This window comes from Xyrauchen texanus, chromosome 26 (assembly GCF_025860055.1).
Source record: "Xyrauchen texanus isolate HMW12.3.18 chromosome 26, RBS_HiC_50CHRs, whole genome shotgun sequence".
NCBI classification, from domain to species: domain Eukaryota; kingdom Metazoa; phylum Chordata; class Actinopteri; order Cypriniformes; family Catostomidae; genus Xyrauchen; species Xyrauchen texanus.
In genome coordinates this window covers 38,393,159-38,406,061 of record NC_068301.1, presented here as the reverse complement: position 1 = coordinate 38,406,061, position 12,903 = coordinate 38,393,159, and the positions used below count along the sequence as shown (strand labels likewise).

Sequence of the window (12,903 nt, the reverse complement as noted above, 5' to 3'; positions counted from 1 at the left end):
TTTAAGCTCAAAATACCCTACAGCATATTTAATATATCATGTTGAAAATGCCAGTTTTTATGTGGGAATAGAAATTATCTGTTTTTGTGTGTGTGTCTTTAAATGCAAATGAGCTGGTGTGTATCCAGAATAGGGCAGAGTTTTGACGTCTTTGCTTTGGATAACTATACTTCATAAGCAATATGACTGACAGCGAAAATAGTGACGTTCAGTCCTATACAGGGCCGGAGTGGAACTCATTTTCAGCCCTGGAGTTTCATGCCCACTTTAGTTCATGACTGACTATTAAAATAATGTAATTACACCCTCAGTATATAAGTTTGCAATATTGCACTGTTCTCTACAGCCTAAAAATCCTTAAAACAAGATACATTTACTTGAGAAGCAACATATAAGTTAGACTTGCTTTAAGAGAATGTATCTTAAATATACTGTAAGTGTATTTTGTATATAAGTGTATTTTTTTCACATAGTTATACTTCTGCAAGTGCAGTAAAGACAAAATATATGAATATTCAAGGTCTGTTCTCTAAAAGCAAGTCTAAATATATCATAAGTATGCTGCTTTTCAGGTGAATTAAACTTTTTTTTTTTTAAAGGATTTTTAGATATTTTTAAATATTTGCATTTTTTTATATTATATTCAACATTCTCAGATAACAATAATCTGTTTTTCTTCTGCAGTATAGTTCCTAAAGTAAATGTACATTGTTTTAAATGAGTTTTAGATATTTTGATTGGAAAACAAGCCAAAAAACAAACAAATCAAAAACATATTTTGTTGCAGTGTATAATGGGGCGAAGACTTCACCTCTCTCACCTTTCTGTTCACTTTAATCATCTTTAACTCACAAAAAACAAACTCTCTCTTATTAATTAAGCTGCGTATTGACAATTTTCTTCACAATAAGAAATGCACAGTGACACATATATTATGAATATAGTTGTGAGCATCACGTTATAATCTAGCTTTAGTAAGCGCGGGGTCGAGGGACGAGCGTCCCCGTGACAGTGTGTCTCTTAACCCTTAGATAGGGACATTTGCGCAGCTCATTGAAGAGGCGCTGACCGCACAGAGAAATGCCAGTTCCCCTTCTGTCGCTCTCTCCACGTTGTGGTGTAGAAGCGACACTAGGGGTCTCTCTTGAGCGCCGATATTCACCTCTGACCTATTGAAAAGGGCCAATGAGAGTTGGCAGTCAGTATTTGCATACCCCGCCCCCGCATACGGGTATTTAAGCGGGGCAAATACGGAAGTTTAGTCAGAAAATTTCTTCGGAGTTGATGGTCTGTCTGCAGTTTGCTGCGAGTTTACACGCCATTAAAAACGTTCCTGTTTCCTCTGACGATCTGCATGCTGTTGGATCTGATGGCGCACAACAGCGGCTTTCTCTTCACATTGCACGCCGTGCATTGTTGCCCCTGAGCGCTTCGACAGCGCAGACACACACACACACACTGTGTATTAAAAGAGTAATTTCTCTAAAAGAGCAAACACTGCGGCGTTGAACGTCCTTTTTAGGACGCGTCTTTTTCAAGATGCCCTTCCGCCCCTGTGTCGTTCCTGGATGCGGTAGAGTGCTCTCCGCTTCAGACGGCCACAGGCGCTGTCTCGTGTGTTTGGGCCGCGATCACACCGGGCGGCGTTTGGGGATGGTTCATGTTCTCACTGCGAGAACATGACCATGACCACGCTGCGGTCGCGGCTTGCTTTCCAGCTGCACCCCGCATTGCTCCTTCTTCCCACGGGATTGAGGACGATGCGGTTGGCGCTGGGGGCGATTTGGGGGCGGCAGCGGGTGCAGTTTCCCCGACACGCTCGCTGGTCTCCGTCCATGCTTGCGGCGATAGCGGCTCGCCTCACGCCCTGGCTGTTTATCCTCCCGAGCCCGAAGCAGATGAGCTCGCTGCTGCATCGGAGAGTGTGATGTCTGATGCCGAGTACTCCCCTGGACTGCCGCCTTCGGGCCAGCAGGCCAAGGCTGAGGCCGACGCTCAGATGTCTGACATGCTTTCCCGGGCCGCCGTGAGCGTGGGGTTGGATTGGAACCCTCCATCCTCCCCACAGCCTTCACGGTTGGTTGACTGGTTCCTGGGGGCAGCGTGCCGTTCGCGGCCTCGCATCCCCCGGTCCCGCTTTTCCGGAGGTGCATGACGAGCTGACGCCTATGTGGAGAGCCCCGCTCTCCGCCCGTCTAGGTGCCACCCGCTCCACTCTCACCACCCTCGACGGCGGAGAGCGCCACGGATACGGGCCGATTCCCCAGGTCGATAGGGGAGTTGCGCACCATCTATGCCCCGGTAGCCCTACCTCCTGGCGTGGCCGCCCGTACTCCCATCCAAGCCCTGTAGGACAACATCCTCGCCAACGCGAAGGCCTACAGTGCGGCTGGACGCGCTGCCTCCGCCTCTGCATGCGATGGCCCTCCTGCAAGTCCACCAGGCCAAAGCACTCAGAAACATGCACGGGGTGGACCTGATCCTGATGTGCTGCAGGAACTGCGCCAGCTGACCGACCTCGCCCTGAGAGCGACGAAGGCCACAGCGCAGGCACTCGGACAGGCGATGGCCACCCTAGTGGTCCAGGAACGCCAACTCTGGCTCAATCTGGTCGAGATACGGGAGGCTGACAAGAACCGCTTCCTGGACGCACCTGTCTCCCAGATTGGCCTTTTCGGCGACACCGTCGAGGACTTCGCCCAACAGTTCTCCGCGGTGAAGAAGCAGACGGAGGCCATCTCTCACATCATGCCCCGCCGGCACACCTGCCGCAACGGGACCTGCCCCGCCTGCTCACCGAGGGCATCCCCTGCGGCGAAGAAACCAGCTCCTGCTCCGCCCCAACCCGGCCCAGCTCTCAGCCCCAGCGCCGAAGCACCCCGCAGGCCGCTTACGCCCGTCTCACGTAACCCCTCTAGGACCCGGAAGGCTCCCAAGCCGCTCCTGAGACAGTCGACCCAGAGCCGAAGACATTAGCTCCGGAGGTGGTAAGACCGCTCCGTCCCCGGTGGAGGGCCGGGTGGAGAATCCTTTGTATTTTCATTTGCCACACCCCTGACGGGGCTGTGGTACCCACATTCTCAATAAAAGAGCTATTTCCTTTGCCTCTGGGTCACCTGGCTCGCAAATGCCGTTCTCACGGCAATGTGCTTTCAGATTACGACAGTCCCGGTACACCGGACGCGGCGATCCCGCCTTCCGCCTGCCCACGACTGTCCCCGGCCGGCCGGTTCAGACGAGTCCAGAGGACGCCAACATCAGACCTCCTCCTCAGTCACGAACCTGCCCCTGCCGGGCGCGGAGCAAGGTAAGTGCTTTGAGTCTATTCTCAGCACCTCAGCCTCAGGCCGCAACGGCCGCCCGACGCCGCATTACCTGTTCCGCCCGCTGTGAGGCCCCGCCGGTACGTCCAAAATACTCGTCCCTTTGGTGCCCCTAGCGCAGAGCTGGGAAGCGTGGCTTTCGCTTCCCATCGCATCACGCTGGCTGCACCGACCATTCGACTCGGTTACGCAATTCAGTTTGCCCGGCTCCCGCCCCTTCAGGGCGCCCGCTTCCGCAGTACACGGTGAGCATGCCAGTTCCCTGCGCACGGAAATCGCGACCCTCTTAGCCAAGGGCGCGGGAGAGCCCGTCCCTCCAACCGAAATGAGGAAGGGTTTCTACAGCCCTTCATTGTACCCAAGAAAGGCGGCGGCTTACGACCAATCCTGGACTTGCGAGTTTTCAATCGGGCCTTGTTAAAACTCCCGTTCAAAATGCTCACGCAGAGAAATATTCTGGCTGGTGTTCAGCATCTAGATTGGTTCGCAGCGGTAGACCTGAAGGACGCGTACTTCCACGTCTCAATTCTGCCACGACACCGACCCTTCTTACGGTTCGCTGCTCGACGGCCAGGCGTTTCAGTACAAAGTCCTCCCCTTCGGCCTGTCTCTGTCCCCTCGTGTCTTCACGAAGGTCGCAGAGGCGGCCCTTGCCCCGCTACGAGTAGCCGGCATCCGCATTCTCAACTACCTCGACGACTGGCTTATCCTAGCACACTCTTGAGAGTTACTATGCACACACAGAGACCAGGTGCTCCGGCACCTCAGCCGCTTGGGGCTTCAGGTCAACTGGGAAAAGAGCAAGCTCACTCCGGTTCAGAGCATCTCTTTTCTCGGGTTGGAGTTAGACTCAGTCTCAATGACAGCATGTCTCACGAGCGAGCGTGCTCAGTCGGTGCTGGACTGCCTCGCTTCCTTCAAGCCAGGCACAGTGGTCACTCTAAAACTTTTCCAGAGGCTCCTGGGGCATATGGCGTCCTCACGCGGTCGCGCCGCTGGGGTTGATGCATATGAGACCACTCCAGCACTGGCTCCAGACTCGAGTCCCGAGACAAGCATGGCACCACGGCACGCATCGGGTAAGGATCACCCCCGCCTGCCTCAAAACACTCCGACCCTGGACAGACCTCTGCTTTTTACGGGCAGGAGTGCCCCTGCAGCAGGTGTCCCAACGCGTTCTGGTCACAACTGACGCCTCCCGGTCCGGGTGGGGTGCCGTGTGCAAGCGGGCACGCAGCAGCGGGCCATTGGAAAGGGGCCCCGCTGCGTTGGCACATCAACTGCCTGGAGTTGTTGACCGTCCTTCTTTCTCTCAGGAAGTTCCTCCCATTAGTTCGGGACAAACACGTCCTCGTGAGATCGGACAGCACCACGGTGGTGGCGTACATAAATCGCCAAGGCGGCGTACGCTCCCGCCACATGTCTCAACTCGCCCGCCGTCTCCTCCTATGGAGCCAGCAGCGACTCAAGTCACTGCGTGCCACTCACATCCCCGGCAAGCTCAGCGTCGTAGCGGACGCGCTATCACGACAACGCCTGCCCGGCGGTTCACCCCCAGTCGGTCCAGCTGATTTGGGAACGGTTTGGCAAGGCCCAGGTAAACCTGTTTGCCTCCCAGGAAACCTCCCACTGCCCGCTCTGGTACACCCTAACAGAGGCTCCCCTCGGGACAGACGCGCTGGCACACAGCTGGCCCTCGGGCTGAGCAAGTACGCATTTCCCCCAGTGAGCCTTCTTGCACCGGTGCTGTGCAAGGTCAGGGAGGACGAGGAGCAAGTCACGTTAGTGGCCCCCTACTGGCCCACTCGGACTTGGTTCTCGGAACTCAGACTTCTCGCAACAGCTCCTCCCTGGCAAATTCCCCTGAGAAAGGACCTCCTCTCTCAGGGACGGGGCACGCTCTGGCACCCGCCCAGACCTCTGGAACCTCCACGCCTGGTCCCTGGACGGGATGCGGAAGAGCTAGCCGGCTTACCGGCGACCGCTGTGAATACAATCAACCAAGCCAGAGCCCCTCTACCAGGCACCTTTACGCCCTAAAGTGGCGCTTTGTTCGCAGATTGGTGTTCTTCCCGAACTGAAGACCCGCAGAGATGCGCGATCAAGTCAGTGCTCCTGTTCCTACAGGAGAGGCTGGACAGGAGGCTGTCCCCGTCCACCCTCAAGGTGTATGTTGCCGCCATTGCCACCCACCACGATCCTGTAGACGGCAAGTCTTTGGGTAAGCACGACCTGATCCTCAGGTTCCTGAGAGGCGCCCGGAGGTTGAATCCCTCCCGGCCAGGCCTAGTTCCCTCCTGGGATCTCGGTAGTCTTGGCAGGACTCCAGAGACCTCCCTTCGAGCCGCTTGAATCAATTGGACTCAGGGCCCTCTCTCTTAAGACGGCCCTGCTGATCGCGCTCACCTCTATCAAGAGGGTCGGGGACCTGCAAGCGTTCTCTGTCAGCGACACTTGCCTGGAGTTCGGTCCGGCAGATACGTCTGTGATCCTAAGACCGCGACCGGGCTATGTGCCCAAGGTTCCTACCACACCCTTCCGAGATCAGGTAGTGAACCTGCAAGCGCTGCCCCGGGAGGAGGCAGACCCAGCCCTTTCGTTGCTATGTCCATTGCGCGCTCTGCGCATTTACCTGGACCGCACACAGAGCACCAGACGCTCTGAGCAGCTCTTTGTCTGCTTTGGGGGACGGCAGAAAGGGAATGCCGTCTCCAAACAGAGGCTCGCCCACTGGGTCGTCGACGCCATCACACTGGCTTATCACACACAGGCCATGCCCCTACCCCTGCGGGTCCGAGCTCACTCAACAAGGGGTGTTGCGTCCTCGTGGGCACTGGCCAAGGGCACCTCCCTAGCAGACATCTGTAGAGCCGCGGGTTGGGCAACACCCAACACCTTTGCGAGGTTTTACAACCTCCGCGTTGAGTCGGTTGCGTCTCGTGTTTTGTCAGGTCCGAGCCCGTAGAACTCAGTAACACGTAGACCGACCGGCCAGGTGGATCGCTTGCGCCCAGCGCCCTTTTCCCAGGGCGCCCCACTCCGAGTCGGGACCCTGGTCGATTCCCCCCCAGCCCTCCGGGTCCGCGGTTCAGCGGAGGAACTCGCCGATCCAAGCCACTGCGGTACCCTGATGCTACCCTGTACTGGTATAGGTGCTCCACAGGTAAGGCCTCCTGTTCGGACTCCCCCTGTGTGTAATTCCACGGTTCTGTCCCCTTACGAGCGGACCCCCGTGTCTCCCTTAGGCAGTTACAGCTGCCCCGGTCGCCGTGCTGTAGCAAATCCCCCCTTTCGAGGCTGGATCTACCACCGCACCATACTTTCCACACGAGCCCTTTTTCCTCCCCAAGAAAAAGGGCAGGTGTGGTCTCCGCAGGGTCTGGGTAAGACCCCCTTCCCTATATGCGTGTAAGGGCCCCGGCCGTGATTGCTCTATGCGAGAAACATAGAGAGAAAAGAGGCCCAGCCAGGCTGGCCCGTTCCCATGTTGGCAAACATCGCCTTGTTCCCCTCCCATGGTAACTAGAAGGATCCCGATGTTCTTATGGGGCATTGGGGAAGGGTACGTGCAGCCAGGTACAGACGATGCGCGGCACTGGATGAAATCCCTGCCCGCCTCTGTATCGGCGGTTCACGTACACGGTTCAGCGAATGGCAAGATTGGAATGGGTCCCCTAGTGTCGCTTCTCCGACACAACGTGGAGAGAGCGACAGAAGGGGAACTTTTGGTTACGTATGTAACCTCCGTTCCCCGAGGGAGGGAACGACACGTTGTGTCTTTCCTCCGCCATGTCGCTGAACCGAGCCACTGTTGTGGCCAGACCATTTCCGGCTCCTCAGAAAAATCCTGACTAAACTTCCGTATTTGCCCCGCTTAAATACCCATATGCGGGGGCGGGGTATGCAAATACTGACTGCCAACTCTCATTGGCCCTTTTCAATAGGTCAGAGGTGAATATCGGCGCTCAAGAGAGACCCCTAGTGTCGCTTCTCCGACACAACGTGTCGTTCCCTCCCTCGGGGAACGGAGGTTACATATGTAATCAAACGTTTTGGAGTTTTTTGTTAACTACAAGACCTGCTTCCATATTATTTGAACTTTAATAAAGCTATTACGTCATTAACCTGCAGGCTGTACTCTGTGAGTGGGCTGCGAAAAAAAAATACTAAATAAAAAGAGTAGGGCTGAGGTAAAATAAAAAAGAGTGGGCTGCTTAGTGCAGGCAGCCTAGGGACAGTATCCATATTTGAACCCAGTGCCATGACAACACCGGCCCTCGCTGCCAAAAAAACAGACCGGTCCACCAGGAATACTCCCGGACACAGCAACGATAAGGCTGGGTCTGCCTCCTCCAGGGGCAGCGCTTGCAGGTTCACTACCTGATCCCGTAGGAACCTTGGGCACGTATCCGGTCAAGGTCTTAGGACAATATGGGCGTCTGCCGGACCGAACTACATGCAAATGTCGCTGACAGAGAACGCTTGCAGGTCCCCGTCTTCAAGAAGAGGGCTCAGCACCAATTTCTCTTCCCAGTCCACCCCTGATGAAGCCTGTTATGTTCAATTTTACAGCCAACAACAGAAAATGTATGACATTATTCTTCTCACTGTAGCTGATCTAGCGTGGAGGCATAGTGGCTAAAGCACAGGGCTGTTAATCAGAAGGTCGTTGGTTCGAAGTCCACGGCCACCACCATTGTGCCCTTGAGCAAGGCACTTAACTCCAGGTTGTTCCGGGGGGATTGTCCCTGTAATAATTGCACTGTAAGTCGCTTTGGATAAAAGCGTCTGCCAAATGCATAAATGTAAATGTAATGGAAAAAATTTGTGTAGATCACGGGGAGGATCTATGATAATAGGGTGGAGTCCGTCACCAGTCGTGGGCGAGGCCTGCTCTAAAGTGATGTCACTTTAGATCAAAACGAAAACCGATCATTTTGGGACACTGCTTTTGATTCATAGAAATATAAGAAAGAGGAGTGGGTGGACTTTTAACATTATAGGGTGGTTTTGTACACATACACACTGCCGACTCACATTTATGTACAAACACCATGTAAAAGTGAATTTTGCATAATAGGTTGCCTTTAAGAGTATGCAATGAATATATATATATTCATCAGTTCATTAATATGAACTGTTATTATGCATTGTGTAATGTGTTGTAATGAAACACACACAGTTCACAGTGCATTGAACCATCAGTATGTTTACACTACCTCTGTCTTTTGAGGTCGGGTTCAAGGTTCAGTGTAGGCTTTATTTGCATTAACTCCCACTGCCACTTTTAAAAAAAAAATCTGCTATGTTTTATTTATTATATCTACTACATATAAATATAAATACCTCTCACGTTTCTCCTTTGCCCATGTCCAGACAGTAGACGTTCTAAGGGAGCTGCAGCATCTTGACCCCTTTAAATCATCAGGATTAGACAATCTGGACCCTTCCTTTTTAAGGTTGTCTGCGGTAATCATAGCTACCCCCATCACCAGTCTTTTCAACCTTTCTTTCAATTCATCAGAACTACCGAAAGATTGGAAATCTGCTGCAGTAATTCCGTTATTTAAAGGAGGGGATAGATTAGACCCAAACTGCTATAGACCAATCTCTATCCTCCCTTGCATTTCAAAGGTTTTCGAAAGAATTGTTAATAAACAAATTATCCACCATTTCGAATCCCATCACAGTCTTTCTGACATGCAATCAGGTTTTCGAGCCGGTCATGGGTGCACTTCAGCCACACTCAAAGTAATAAATGACATCATAACTGCTCTTGATCAAAGACACTATTGCGCAGCAGTATTTATCGACCTGGCCAAGGCATTTGATTCCGTCAATCACAACATTCTAATTGGTAGATTGAAAAACCTAGGTTTCTCAAAGGATTGTCTTGCTTGGTTCACAAATTATTTTTCTGACAGGTTTCAATGTGTTAAGTCAGAGGGACTTCTCTCCAGCCCCCTGGCAGTCTCCATGGGGGTGCCTCAGGGTTCAATCCTCGGGCCGACTCTATTTTCTGTATATATCAATGACGTTGCTCTTGCTGCAGGAGACTCAATGATTCACCTCTATGCAGACGATACCATCCTTTATACGGCTGGCCCGGTGTTGGACACTGTGTTAAAAAACCTCCAAGACAGTTTTAATAATATACAATACTCTTTCCGTTCCCTTCAACTACTTTTAAATTCTAGCAAAACGAAATTTATGTTTTTTAATCGATCTCACACTGTATTTGACTGCTCAAAAAGTATCATGACACTAGATGGGTTTGCAATAGAGCAGGTAGATACCTATAAATACCTAGGGGTATGGTTAGACTCTTCACTCTCTTTCCAGACCCACATCAATCAGCTTCAAGCTAAAATCAAATCTAGGATTGGCTTCTTATTTCGTAATAAAGCCTCCTTCACTTTCCCAGCCAAACTCTCCCTTGTGAAAATGACTATCCTTCCAATTATTGATTTTGGTGATGTTATTTACAGAATCGCTTCAAATTCTCTCCTTAGGAAATTGGATGTTGTATATCATAGTGTCATCCGTTTTGTCACCAATGCTCCATATAACACTCACCACTGCAACCTTTACAGTTTAATCGGCTGGCCTTCATTACATACCCGGCGTCAAAAACACTGGTATCTTTTTATTTATAAATGCTTATTGTGTAACACCCCACCCTATCTAAGATCATTAGTTTCCAGAGCAATCCCCTCTATTAACCTTCGTTCAAGCAGGTATGTCACCTTGGTGGCTACTAAAGCTCGTACTTCTTTTGGACGTCTCTCCTTCCAGTTCTCTGCTGCTAATGATTGGAATACACTTCAAAAATCTTTGAAGCTTGAATCCATTGTCCCGTTAATCACTTTTAAATTATTGTTAGCAAATTTATTGTTGGACCACTGTACATGCTAACCTGATCTGTGTACATGATTTACGGATCAGTATATTAATCATCTATGTTTATTGAGTACTACTATGTCTTGTAATTATATGTGTAACTTGTGTTTTTGTACCTCGACGCTTTTTTGGCCAGGTCGCCATTGTAAATGAGAAAGTGTTCTCAATGTGCTTACCTGGTTAAATAAAGGTTTTATTTATTATTTATATACTGAGAAGCTTAAAATATTTCCTTCTCTGAAAATGACCCTCTTGGATGTAAGTCACTCCTACTTCTGTATTTAACAAATGTATCCATTAGTCCAGCCATAAGACATTCTCACATCAACTGTTTGCAAATTATATTTTTGTATAAAATATGGAAGGTAGTTTTGAATACTGTTTTCCTGATTTGTACTTCCTGCTCTATTTGCACCATTTACACATACCTGTAAATAGTAACTAATAAAAACAAAGCAAAAAAACTAAACAAAATAACACATGGTTTCTTTTAAACCAGGGGTAAGAAGTAACGCAGGTCTAATGAAACAATTAGGAATAAAAAAAGAATCTTTAACTGCAAAAAAGTTTTATGTCCAAATTCTTAAGCTTTATTGAATCTGCATCAATTTAGTCAATAAATATTTTATAAAAAGAAGAACCACTATCATGTTTTCTTATCTAAATTAAGTTTGTTTGTCTACCTCAATTATGTGTAATAAAAATTTTACTCACCATGAAAAAGTTCGGTCTTATATGTGATTCCTTTTAGATGCAAAGTGCTTTTTATTATGTTATGTGTTTGCTTGTCTAACAGAACTTTGGACTGAACGATTGCAAATATTAAACAACTGCAGCTCTCCTGCAAGTCCACATGGCCAAGGCACTGAGAGAACTGCAAGAGGGTAGTTCTGCCCCTGACGTGATGCAGGAACTGGGCGACGAAGGTCACGGCACGGGCACTCGGGCAGACAATGTCCACTCTCGAGGTCCAGGACCGCCACCTGTGGCTGAACTTTGTCGAGATGAGAGACGCTGACAAGGCACGTTTCCTGCGGCCATCTCCTAGGTCGGCCTTTTCGGCGACACCAAGGACTTCGCCCAGCAGTTCTCGGCGGTGAAGAAACAGAAAGAGGCGATACAACACATCTTGCGTGAATGTGTGGTTGGTTGCAGCCAATCCTGGACCTGTGAATTCTAAACCGGGCCTTGGACAGACTCCCGTTCAAGATGCTGATGTAGAACTGCATTTTGGTGTGCATCCCGCATCAAGATTGGTTTGTGGCGGTAGACCTGAAGGATGTGTACTTTCATGTCTTGATTTTACCTCGACACAGACCCTTCCTACGGTTTGCTTTTGACGGCAGAGTATGGCTTTGAAAGTTGGGCAAAACAGCGCAAGCGCAAAAACACAGCGCGCAAGTGAATTTCAACAGTGTGAGCACCATGACACAGCTCGCACGTAAAATTTAAACCTGCAGAACTTGCAAATCACAAACTCGATATGAATCACAAAAAATATGATTGTGCACACAAATTAACAAGTCCCACACACGCGCGACTTATTTTCTGCACACACGCGCGACTTATTTTCTGCACACAAGTCGGTTTTGACACTCAGGGGCAGGGCCCAGTCCTTTCTGTTAACAAATGCTATTGGCTGCTGACGAAATACTGTTTTGATTGGCTGCATCTCTTCAAATCTGTTGGCTGTTGTTGGATGAGAACAGACAGAAAGTAGGAAGGATGATGCAGACAGTAAAGAGGTTATGGTTTCTTTCTAAATTCCTCCTTAATTTCTTGTAGCTGTAAGATGTTTTGTGCATACACACACACATATATATATCTATATATATATATATATATATATATATATAATATATATATATATGAGAGGCAAGATGACACTAGCTGCGTTTGAATAAAACAAGAGCGCATCCATCTGAAGTGTGATAAGAGACATGAAAGAGCCGGATGCGCAGTCAGTATAAAGCCTTGCTACTGACGACGATCATTATTGGTCATATAATGTTGCAACTGACAAATCAGAATCAAAAATTTCAGAGAGACATTCCTGTAATAATATAATATTTTATGTAAACTTGATTTCCTAACCTGGCCTTTCTTCTGCACCTGCTCTGCTTTCTCAGCCCCAAGACTGACTGGCTTGCTCTCTGAGCCTGCATTTCATCTATATAATGAATTAATGTAGAGGCTGATGAGTAGTGGATGGCCCTTGCAGTACCACACAAACAAGCTGGGAACTATCTGGCATCTAGCTATCTACACTTAACATTTTGTGAAACACTAACGTTCCCTTCAAAATTAACGTTAGATGGATAGATATGGATAGATAGGGTACCTCTAAACAGGTTCACTAAACGCCTTGCTGCGTTCTATATTTCCACCTATTTTCAGTTATTATCAAAGACAGAAAACACACACACACACACATATATATATATATATATATAAACGCACAAAACATCTTACAGCTAAAAGAAATTAAGGAGGAATTTAGAAAGAAACCATAACCTCTTCCCAGTTCCCTCCTTTGTAAAAATAAAACCATTATATTAGGTAATCACAGTTAGAGAAAGAGAATGATAAGGGTGGTATCAATGCCTTGGACTTTGAATACATTTTTGGGGCATTTACGTGTAAATGGTTGAAATCATACTTTATGTGATAGATCTCTAGA

General features: G+C 49.1%; 1 protein-coding gene across 1 annotated transcript in view; it reads right to left on the bottom strand.

Annotated features, from left to right (window-relative positions):
• Positions 1-11,036, bottom strand: part of LOC127619508 (uncharacterized) — a 31,035-nt gene extending 19,999 nt beyond the window's left edge. The window contains exon 1 of the mRNA XM_052092348.1: positions 10,938-11,036. The gene's annotated coding sequence lies outside the window, so the exon portion shown is untranslated. The remainder of the gene's footprint in view (positions 1-10,937) is intronic.
• Between the last annotated feature and the right edge of the window lie 1,867 nt (positions 11,037-12,903).